The sequence below is a fragment of the Neoarius graeffei genome, chromosome 1, assembly GCF_027579695.1.
Source record: "Neoarius graeffei isolate fNeoGra1 chromosome 1, fNeoGra1.pri, whole genome shotgun sequence".
Classification (NCBI taxonomy): domain Eukaryota; kingdom Metazoa; phylum Chordata; class Actinopteri; order Siluriformes; family Ariidae; genus Neoarius; species Neoarius graeffei.
Genome location: NC_083569.1, coordinates 123,152,413 through 123,164,462, shown reverse-complemented (window position 1 = coordinate 123,164,462; position 12,050 = coordinate 123,152,413). Strand labels below are relative to the sequence as shown.

Here is a 12,050-nt window from a genome sequence, read left to right as displayed (position 1 = left end):
CTTTTCATTTTTAGGGGGCAACTGATGCACCCTACTGTACAGTCTCATTACGACTAAAATGCATCTCTCTCACTAAACACTTTCCAACAGAATTTTTAAAAAGCACTAGAAATCCTATCAAAATCCTATCGGAATGCAGCAAAGGAATTTGCTCATTTGCAAACTTTGACTGAAAGTTTTCAAACAAAATGTAAAAATGGCGCTATAAATATTACCATACTATCAAAATATACTCCACAAAGAAATTCACTCGAATGCAAAATTTTAGTCCGACCAAAATACACTCGCTAGTAATCTTTCACTTCAAACCTCAAAACTCTATCAAAATCAATCACTTTCCAGATAATTCACTTGTAAACTTTCAAACATAAATTCAAAATAGCACTAAGAAACTCCCACACTATTCAAATACACTCACCAAACACATTCTCTGTCATGCAAAATTTCACTCAACACTTTAGAAGTTGTACAGTTTGTTTCTGAAATGGTATGGAAGACTAGTTTAATTTCACACTCGAATGTCCATTATAGGGGCGGCATGATGGTGTAGTGGTTAGCGCTGTCGCCTCACAGCAAGAAGGTCCGGGTTCGAGCCCCGGGGCCGGTGAGGGCCTTTCTGTGCGGAGTTTGCATGTTGTGTCCGTGTGGGTTTCCTCCTGGTGCTCCGGTTTCCCCCACAGTCCAAAGACATGCAGGTTAGGTTAACTGGTGACTCTAAATTGACCATGAATGGTTGTCTATGTGTCAGAGCCCTGTGATGACCTGGCGACTTGTCCAGGGTGTACCCTGCCTTTCGCCCGTAGTCAGCTGGGATAGGCTCCAGCTTGCCTGCGACCCTGTAGAACAGGATAAAGCAGCTAGAGATAATGAGATGAGATGTCCATTATATTCTGATTTAAGGTGTCTTTACCTCAAAATGTGTAACTGGCTGGTCGAACATTTGCTTATCCATGGAAATTCATTCTCCCATGCAACCTGGTATTTGCTTTCATATTTTTGCCGTGTGGTATTGGGTTTAGTGGCCATGATGAATGACTACTTGAAAAAATGTCGGACAGCCTGGGTGAATCCTACATTACGGAAGTGACTGTCGTTCTGTTCGTTGATTGGTTAAAAATCAGTTGATGTCAGCAGCGTCCCATATACGATTCCGACTGGACATAATCGGGAGTATTTTTAATTTGGCAGTAAGGATTTCCCAAAACCGGGAGATTATCCAGTTTTTAACAAATATGATTGGGAGGCGGGAGATGGAGGCTAAAATCGGGAGCCTCCCGCCGAAATCGGGAGGGTTGGCAAGTATGCACACATCTACGGTGGTTTAAAAATACAGTAATGTCTGAGGTCTTCGGTACAATCAAAGAAATGTTGTAGAGCAAAGATTCTTCCAAAAATGATGAAAGTTAATGTTTCTACACTTTCAAAAATACTATAAAAACATTTTCGAGTGACAACTCTTCACTTTAAAAAAAAAGAAAAAGTCATCTCATCTATAATGTGTGCAGTTTTACAAAGAAACAAGCTGCAAGTTTTTTATAGTCTGAACATTACAGGCATTTAGATTAGATTAGATTAGATTAGATTAGATTAGATTAGATTAGATTAGATTAGATTAGATTAGATTAGGTGGGACAGTGGTGTAGTGGTTAGCACTGTCGCTTCACAGCAAGAAGGTCCGGGTTCGAGCCCCGTGGCCGGCGAGGGCCTTTCTGTGCGGAGTTTGCATGTTCTCCCCGTGTCCGCGTGGGTTTCCTCCGGGTGCTCCGGTTTCCCCCACAGTCCAAAGACATGCAGGTTAGGTTAACTGGTGACTCTAAATTGAGCGTAGGTGTGAATGTGAGTGTGAATGGTTGTCTGTGTCTATGTGTCAGCCCTGTGATGACCTGGCGACTTGTCCAGGGTGTACCCCGCCTTTCGCCCGTAGTCAGCTGGGATAGGCTCCAGCTTGCCTGCGACCCTGTAGAACAGGATAAGTGGCTACAGATGATGGATGGATGGATGGATGGATGGATGGATGGATAGGTTAGATTAGATTAGATTCAACTTTATTGTCATTGCACATGTCACAGGTAGAAGGCAACGAAATGCAGATTGCATCTAACCAGAAGTGCATAGCAATAAATAACATAAGTGTGATATACATAAATATAAATTTACAGAAATTACAGGGTGTAGAATGGTATAATGATATGATATATGTACAAATGTGTGATATGAATGTACTATAATGCAATGGTATGATAAATATTTGCAGTATATACAAATTGCGGTATGAATAAGCAATAATACAAATAATGAGGGGCGGTGGGCGGCAGTGGGTGGCACGGTGGTGTAGAGGTTAGCGCTGTCGCCTCACAGCAAGAAGGTCCGGGTTCGAGCCCCGTGGCCGGCGAGGGCCTTTCTGTGTGGAGTTTGCATGTTCTCCCCGTGTCCGCGTGGGTTTCCTCCGGGTGCTCCGGTTTCCCCCACAGTCCAAAGACATGCAGGTTAGGTTAACTGGTGACTCTAAATTGAGCGTAGGTGTGAATGTGAGTGTGAATGGTTGTCTGTGTCTATGTGTCAGCCCTGTGATGACCTGGCGACTTGTCCAGGGTGTACCCCGCCTTTCGCCCGTAGTCAGCTGGGATAGGCTCCAGCTTGCCTGCGACCCTGTAGAACAGGATAAGTGGCTACAGATGATGGATGGATGGATGGATGGATGGATAGGTTAGATTAGATTAGATTCAACTTTATTGTCATTGCACATGTCACAGGTAGAAGGCAACGAAATGCAGATTGCATCTAACCAGAAGTGCATAGCAATAAATAACATAAGTGTGATATACATAAATATAAATTTACAGAAATTACAGGGTGTAGAATGGTATAATGATATGATATATGTACAAATGTGTGATATGAATGTACTATAATGCAATGGTATGATAAATATTTGCAGTATATACAAATTGCGGTATGAATAAGCAATAATACAAATAATGAGGGGCGGTGGGCGGCAGTGGGTGGCACGGTGGTGTAGAGGTTAGCGCTGTCGCCTCACAGCAAGAAGGTCCGGGTTCGAGCCCCGTGGCCGGCGAGGGCCTTTCTGTGTGGAGTTTGCATGTTCTCCCCGTGTCCGTGTGGGTTTCCTCTGGGTGCTCCGGTTTCCCCCACAGTCCAAAGACATGCAGGTTAGGTTAACTGGTGACTCTAAATTGACCGTAGGTGTGAATGATTGTCTGTGTCTATGTGTCAGCCCTGTGATGACCTGGCGACTTGTCCAGGGTGTACCCCGCCTTTCGCCCGTAGTCAGCTGGGATAGGATCCAGCTTGCCTGCGACCCTGTAGAACAGGATAAAGCAGCTACAGATAATGAGATGAGATGAGAAGTCTCTTTTTCTCATCCAGCCAATGACTGTATGCTGCACATTTCATTAATGGTATTTAGCAGACCCTGGGGAGCAGTTGGGGGTTAGGTGCCTTGCTAAAGGGCAATTTAGCCATTCCTGCTGGTCCAGGGAATCAGATCAGTGACCTTTTGGTCCCAAAGATACTTCTCTAACCATTTTATTTAAAAAAAAATGTAATTAATCACTATATTCTTTTGGTGTGTGTGTGGGCAGGGGTTGGGGGGCCTGCCTTGTCTTGGACATAAGCAAGGGGGGGCTTCAAGGAAAAAAGGTCGGGAACCACTGCTCTAGAGTCCCTAACAAACTAAAGCCTTTTCTCCTGATTATCTTCACTAACAAGTGGTTTTCTTATGGACACACAGCTGTTTAGTCCCAATCCTGTGAGTTCTCATCACATTGAAGAGAGGTACTATGATCAACTCAACGTTGTCCAATTAATTTGACTTCCTGTTCAAAACAGAATCACACCTCTTAAAAAAGATGTTTTCAAATTATCCATAGGGTAAAATTAACCATCAATCACTTATAACCAAAATCAAAAACAATTACAATAGTTATTATAGAGTGTTAAAGGACAACAACAACAACAACAACAACAATAATAATAATAATAATAATAATAATAATAATAATAATAAAAACTAGAAGGCCACTTGCCAGAGTACATATGTCCACCAAGCCACATATTATCAATGTCAAAATCAAACCACTTGAACCTAGGAGTGGTCCACCAAATTTCATCAAAATCCATTCACTATTTTTTGAGTTATGATTGGAACCTACAACACAATAGCCTCAATAAGGCTGTAACTCATACTGGCCAAGATGCCCATAAAATCGTAAATATGACAGGTGGCGCCACCATCTTGACAATTTTTATGCACACCCACCTGGGGAGCATTATATATGAGTTTGATTGAAATCCAAATCAATCCTGTAGGAGGAGTAGCGATTTTTGTAAATTGTGGACGGACGATGCATGATTGCATAAGCTCATCCAACTTGTTCTGTGGCTGGAGGAGCTTAAAAAAAAAATCCTGGCTCCACATACATATCTAGATTTACATCAAAATCTAACCAATTGTTCCTTGGCCCATTACCCACCTTTCCTCCAAATTTTATCAAAATCTGTTCACTACTTTTTGTGTTACTCTGGGAACAGACAAACAAATGGAGGTGAAAACACAACCTCCTCCAACACAGTTGGCAGAGGCAACAAACAGCACTGAAATGTTGAAATTTCAAAAATAATATAAAAGGACTATACAAATAGAGTAAGTTGAGCTATTAAAATAATAATTAATAAAACTAAGGAACTGCACAAGTGGCTAGAATAAATGATATTCAGACATAGGTATATGGAGTTTCCAGGCATGGATGTTTTTGATCTTTTTGAGGCATTTGTTAAACAGAAAGAATGATTTTTTTAGCACATTTCACACAAAAGGGGTATTTATGTATATAGTATTTTATGATGATAATATTTTTAACTACTAATTCAATATTCATTTTCTTCAAGATGACTCTGACTGGATATTTCTGAAAAAGAAGAAATCACTATTTATGGAATTACATAGGTGATAATTATCCACATCAAATTTAAATCTTGTGTTGATCTATTGATTTGAAGGATACATTTAATTTACATTTTCAAAATCTATTTATTTGTTTTAGAAGAAATGGAAATTTTAGGAATTTTGCTCTAATTGCCAATATTTAAATTTTTCCCCATATTTTTTGAGATTACGTGTCCTCCTCATCATTCCTCATCCCCTATTCTTATCTATTTATCTAAATATTCCTGTTTTACATTCAATAACCCTCTAATGCAATCAACCAATCAATCAAGGTGCTCTGTTACTATTTTGTGTTTTACCTGTAATAGGCTCTGTTAAATTAACTTGCTTAAATCCCTTTTTTAAAGATTCCTTTCAACCATTCTTACTCTGAATTGGATTCATTCAGATCCGGACCCGATCCTGGAGCCTAACACTGGGCACAAGGTGAAAGAATTCACCCAGGATGGGATGTCAGTGCAAATCCATTCACATTCACACTTGAAGCAATTTAACATCTGCCTACCTGCAGGTTTTTGGTCATTTGTGGAAACCCACATGAACATGGGGAGGACACGTTAGACTCCACACAGACATTAACCATTGTGCTGCCACTGTGACACACTGATACTGATTATGTTAGAAGCAACACACAACAAGCTGTATAATCAACGCCAGGCGGTATAACATGCCAGGATGGTTTGGAGGCAGTGGGACTGGCAATAAGACAGGAGGCTGAACTGGAGGTAGCAGAGTTGAAGATGCTGAGATTTTCACTGGGAGTGACAAAGGTGGACAGGATTAGAAATGAGAATATTAGAGGGACAGCACATGTAGGATCGCTTGAAGACAATGTGAGACAGGCAAGATTGAGATGGTTTGGACATGTACAGAGGAGAGATCCAGGGTATACTGGGAAAAGAATGCTGGAGATGGAGTAGCCAGGTAGAAGGAAAAGAGGAAGAGCAAAAATGAGATTTATGGATGTGGTGAAGGAGGACATGAGGACAGTTGGTGCTACAGAAAAAGATAAGGACAGGAGGAGATGGCGGGACATTATCCGCTGTGGCGACCCCTAACAGGAACAGCCAAAAGAAGAAGAAGAAGAAGAAGAACACAGTCCATAGTGTGCTATTAGTTAAACCAGTTTTACTAACCCCATTTCCAGAAAAGTTGGGATATTTTCTAAAATGCAATAAAAAGAAAAATCTGTGATTTGTTAAATCAGGTGAACCTTTATTTAACTGACAAAAGTACAAAGGAAAGATTTTCAATAGTTTTACTGACCAACTTAATTGTATTTTGTAAATATAAACGAAGTTCGAATTTGATTCCTGCAACACACTCAAAAAAAGTTGGGAGAGGCAAAATAAGACTGGAAAGTTTATAGGATATTCAAGTAACACCATTCTGAAAGATTCCACAATAAGCAGGTTAACTGGTAACATGATTGGGTATCTATTGCCGCTTTTCCACTACAAACGCGGCTGAGCCGTGCCGTGCCGAGTCGAGCTGAGTCGAGCTGAGTGGGGCTGTTGGAGTTGCATTTCGACTACAACCGCGCTGAACCGTGCTGGCTGGAAGTGGGTGGACACATTGGGTGGAGTTAGCGAAAGTGGGTGGACGTCATGTGATGTCGTTAAGCAGCGCAAACAGTGACATCAGTGACAGTGGCGGAACAAGTCAGAGCCGGGCCGGGGGCGGGGCAAATGACCGGGCCCTTTATTAAAGCTTATCATAACATCATTTTAGGCTACAAAATGTCCGCAACTGCGGTGTTTACCAATTTCAACACTACCGGGTGCAACTATGTTATTTAGTACATCAAGTCCTTCAAACGAACATGTAACTCAGAAACAAAAAATATTAGGATACTGTACATGGCTCATAATAAAACATCAATAGCCTATACTGTGCACATTATTTGAAGGGCATACGAATGAGCGCTCAGAGGTTGCAACGGTGACAGGAAGAGTCAGAAATAAAAGGAGGGCGGTGCAAACCTCACTGAATGCACTGTGTTTACCAATTTCAACACTACGGGGTGCAACTATGTTATTTTGTACATTAAGTCCTTCAAACGAACATGTAACTCAGAAACAAAAAAACATTAGGCGACATACTGTACATGGCTCATAATAAAACATCAATAGCCTACTGCGCGCATTATTTGAAGGGTATACGACGAGCCTTGCGCTCCGCGAACTCGTCCACGATGCTCTGTCTGTCACTGATTCAGTGAGCTTTTAAGCGGTAGTCTCACGACCCGAATAGTAAACAATAAACATGGAGGACATGGAGTCGTTAGTGTTGCTGGTCTTGGTGCTGTGGCTTGTTGTCACCGACAACGCGGACAGATACTGGCAAGAGCGTATAGATGAGGCGAGGCACATAAGGCTTCAGAAATTCTCGTAATTCGTAATTCTCCTTCTTCCGGGTTTGCGGTGTTTACAGATCCCAGCGCGCTCACGGGGCGTGTGTGGGCATGTGAGGACACTCCTCCTCACCAATCAGTGCACAGGGGAGTGTCTGCTCACGCCCCCAGCCTCACTCGGCACGGTTTGGCTCGCTTCAGCCCCACTCCAAAACGGTGCGAGTTTTAGGGGCTAAGCAGGGCTGAAACGAGCTGAGTCGTGCTGGTTTTTGGTAGTCGAAATGCGAGCCGTGTCGGGCTGAAGTGAGCTGAAGCAAGCTGAAGTGAGCTGAAAAAGGGTAGTGGAAAAGGGCCAAAAGAAGCAGCAACAAAGACCCAGTCTTTGCAAGCAAGGATGGGGCATGGATCACTGCTTTGTGGCAAAATTCATGAGAGAACTGTTAGTCAATTCAAACAGAACATTTCTCAAAGCAAGATGTAGGTCTTTCAAAATCTACAGTACATAATACTGTGAAAAGATTCAGGGAATTCAGAGACATCTCAGTGTGTAAAGGGAAAGGTAAGAAACCATTGTTGAATGGGTGTGACCTCTGAGCCCTCAGGTGGCACTGTCTGAGAAACCGTCATGCTAATGTGACAAATATAGCCACATGGGCTTGGGAGTACTTCAGAATACCATCGTCATTTAACACAGTCCGCTGCTGCATCCAGAAATGCAACCTGAAACTGTATTATGCAAGGAGGAAGCCATTCATCAATTCTATGCAGAAATGCCGCCAATTTCTCTGGGCCTGAATTCATCTCAAAAGACAGTGGAAATGTGTGATGTAGTCAGATGAGTCACATTTCAGCTTGTTTTCAGGAAAACCGGACATCGAGTTCTCAGTGCCAAAGGTGAACACGACCATCCAGTTTGTTATCAGAGGAAGGTGCAAAAGCCAGTATCTGTGATGGTATGGGGGGCATCAGTGCTCACAGCGTGGGTAAGTTGCATGTGTGTGAAGGTACCATTGGTATATTGGGGCATATATTAGGATTTAAGAGAGACATATTCAAGGTGACATCTCCTCCTGGGAAGTCCATGCTTATTTGAGCAGGACAATCCCAGGCCTCATTCTGCATGGGCTGCAACAGTGTGGCTTCATAGACACAGAGTGCATGTGCTTGACTGGCCTGCTGCCTGTCCAGATCTGTCTCCTATTGAGAATGTATGGCGCATCGTGAAGAGCAGAATCAGACAACGGGGACCACGGACTGTTGAGCAGCTGAAGTCTTGTGTCAAGCAAGAATGGACAAAAATTCCAATTGTAAAACTGCAACAGTTAGTACCCTCAAATCCCATATGATTAAAAAGTGTTATTAAAGGAAAGGTGATGTAACACAATGGTAATAATGCCTCTGTCCCAACTTTTTTAGAGTGTCCTGCAGCCATCAAATTCTAACTTTATTTACATTTACAAAACACAATCAAGTTGGTCATCTTTGTTTTGTAAAATATTTTCTTTGTACTTTTGTTGTACTTTTATCAGTTAAATAAAGGTTCATGTGAATTAACAAATCACAGATTTTTGTTTTTATTGCATTTTGGAAAATATCCCAAATTTTCTGGAAATGGGGTTAGTATTTTAAATCATTTTTGTTATAGCCAGATCTATTGCCAGGGCCATGCTGTTATAGAAAATCAATCCACACTTTCTCTTTCAACAATTCCAATATCAATTGTATAAATACATGATCCATCATCTCAAGTGCCTGACATTTATCACACCGCCTGATGTTGTTAATTTAAAATCACGGTGACATTCACAGACTAGTAAGGATCCTTTACTCCCTTCTGTTTTGTCCTTATGTGACCCAACATTCTTTTGGATATTAGAAATATTTATTTCCCAGTGCTGCTGTGACTGCTACTGCTTGTATGTTCATTCATTCATTCATTCATTCATTCATTCACCCACCCACTATTTCTACTGCAGAACAGTATAGAAGAATACCAGAAATTCTCATCACTACATAAGTCCACATTAAACTTAGTCCACTGTCAAGTGAGCTCGACCAAAATAAATAAAAATCAACAACTCCACATAAATGTGTTTATTTTTCAGCATTTAAGTTATATTTTCATTGCACAAATGAACTGGACATATCTCACCGACACAAGAGATGAGCAGACTGCAATTCTTCATCAAAAGAACAATTTTTTTTCTAAATTATGGTTTTATCTTAGTGTGTATTACACAGGTTTTCACCCCTTTAACCTTTCTAGTGTTACAACCAGAAACTGAAATCGACCTCATTGGTATTTTATACATGAAATGGACTTTGTTTGTATTTTATATATAGATTACACTGGGGCGGCACGGTGGTGTAGTGGTTAGCGCTGTCGCCTCACAGCAAGAAGGTCCTGGGTTCGAGCCCCGGGGCTGGCGAGGGCCTTTCTGTGTGGAGTTTGCATGTTCTCCCCGTGTCCACGTGGGTTTCCTCTGGGTGCTCCGGTTTCCCCCACAGTCCAAAGACATGCAGGTTAGGTTAACTGGTGACTCTAAATTGAGCGTAGGTGTGAGTGTGAATGGTTGTCTGTGTCTATGTGTCAGCCCTGTGATGACCTGGCGACTTGTCCAGGGTGTACCCCGCCTTTCGCCCGTAGTCAGCTGGGATAGGCTCCAGCTCGCCTGCGACCCTGTAGAACAGGATAAAGCGGCTACAGATAATGAGATGAGATGATATTTTCTGACAGCGGGATTACAAAATGTGACCTACTTCATATTCAATATACCACAATGCAGGATGTGCACTACACCACTTGCTAAATTCTCTCATCTCTGCTACTGTTTGTTGTATTTTTATTTTTATATAAATTGCGCTGACTCAAGTTAGACTGTTTTTAATTTTACTGAATTAAATATTTTGGATTCCACTTTTTACAGCAACAAAAAACCTTCCAATACTATTGTGGTAGTTCAGTGTCCTTATACCTGACCATGTACAGTGGTGCTTAAAAGTTCGTGAAACATTTAGAATTTTCTATATTTCTGCATAAATAAAACATCAGATTTTCACACAAGTCCTAAAGTAGATAAAGAGAACCCATTTAAATACATGAAACAAAAATATTATACTTGGTCATTTATTTATTGAGGAAAATGATCCAATATTACATCTCAGTGAGTGGCAAAAGTATGTGAACCTCTAGGATTAGCAGTTAATTTGAATCAGGTATGAGTGCTTGTCCTGTTTTATTGAAAGAACAGAGATCTATCAGTCTGATCTTCACAACACATATTTGTGGAAGTGTATCATGACACAAACAAAGGAAATTTCAGATGACCTCAGAAAAAGAGTTGTTTATGCTCATCAGGCTGGAAAAGTGTCCAGGTTAGAAAAAAAAACATCTCTAAAAATTTTGGACTCCACCAATCCACAGTCAGACAGATGGAGGAGATTCAGGATCACTGTTACCCTCCTCTGGAGTGGACCAACAAAGATCATTATGACAGCAAGGTGCATCCACAAGGTCAAAAAAGAACCCAGGGTAGCTTCTAAAGAACCAAAGGCCTCTCTCACATTCGCCAACATTAATGTTCATGAGTCCACCATCAGGAGAACACTGAACAACAACAATGTGCATGGCAGGATTGCAAGGAGAAACTACTACTCTCCAAAAAGAACAATGCTACAACCCCAATTCCAAAAAGTTGGAATGCTGTGTAAACTGTAAATTAAAACAGAATGTTTGCAAATCATGGAAATCCTATATTTAACTGAAAATAGTACAAAGAAAATATATCAAATGTTGAAACTAAGAAATTTTATTGTTGTTTGAAAAAATATATGCTCATTTTGAATTTAACATCAGCAACACGTTTTAAAAAAAGGTGGGACAGGGTCAACAAAAAACTGGAAAAGTTGTATAATATTAAAAAAAACCTAATTAGGTTAATTGGCAACAGGTCAGTAACATGATTGGGTATAAAAAGACCCTCCCAGAGAGGCGGAGTCTCTCAGAAGTAAAGATGGGGACGGGTTCACTGCTCTGTGAAAGACTGCATGGGCAAACAGTGCAACAATTTAAGAATAACCTCCCTCAATGTAAAACTGCAAAGAATTTGCAATCACATCATCTGTGGTCCATAATATCATAATATACTGGCAGAGGAGGAGGCGTCGCGGTTATTTATAACGATTATCTAGGTGTAACACAAAAACCTGGTTATAAATTTAATACATTTGAAGTTCTTCATACTCATATAATGTATGTAGCCTCGAAAAATAAGTCTACCCAGTTAACTCCGTTACTTATTATTTACAGGCCCCCGGGGCCATATTCTGAGTTTCTTTCTGAATTTGCAGATTTTATCTCAGATCTGGTTATTTCCTTAGACAAAGCTTTAGTTGTCGGAGATTTTAATATTCACTTCGATAACCCAGAAGACCCTTTAAAAACAGCGTTTGTGTCCATCTTAGACTCAGTCGGGATTAAGCAGAATGTCATAGGACCGACCCATAATGGTGTTCACACCCTTGATCTAATACTAACATTCAGATTAAACGTAGATAATATAGTCACACTTCCACAGTCTGAAGTTATCTCAGATCATTGTCTCATCTCATTCAAAATATGTCTGAGTAATAATATATGCACCTCACCACGCTACTGTATTAAACGTACTTTCACGTCAACTACTGCACAGAGCTTTATAAATGATCTCCCAGAGCTGTTAACTTTGATTG

General features: G+C 40.9%; 1 pseudogene; it reads right to left on the bottom strand.

Annotated features, from left to right (window-relative positions):
• The window catches only part of LOC132886221 (zinc finger protein 208-like), an 86,009-nt pseudogene that overhangs the window by 22,670 nt on the left and 51,289 nt on the right, over positions 1-12,050 (bottom strand).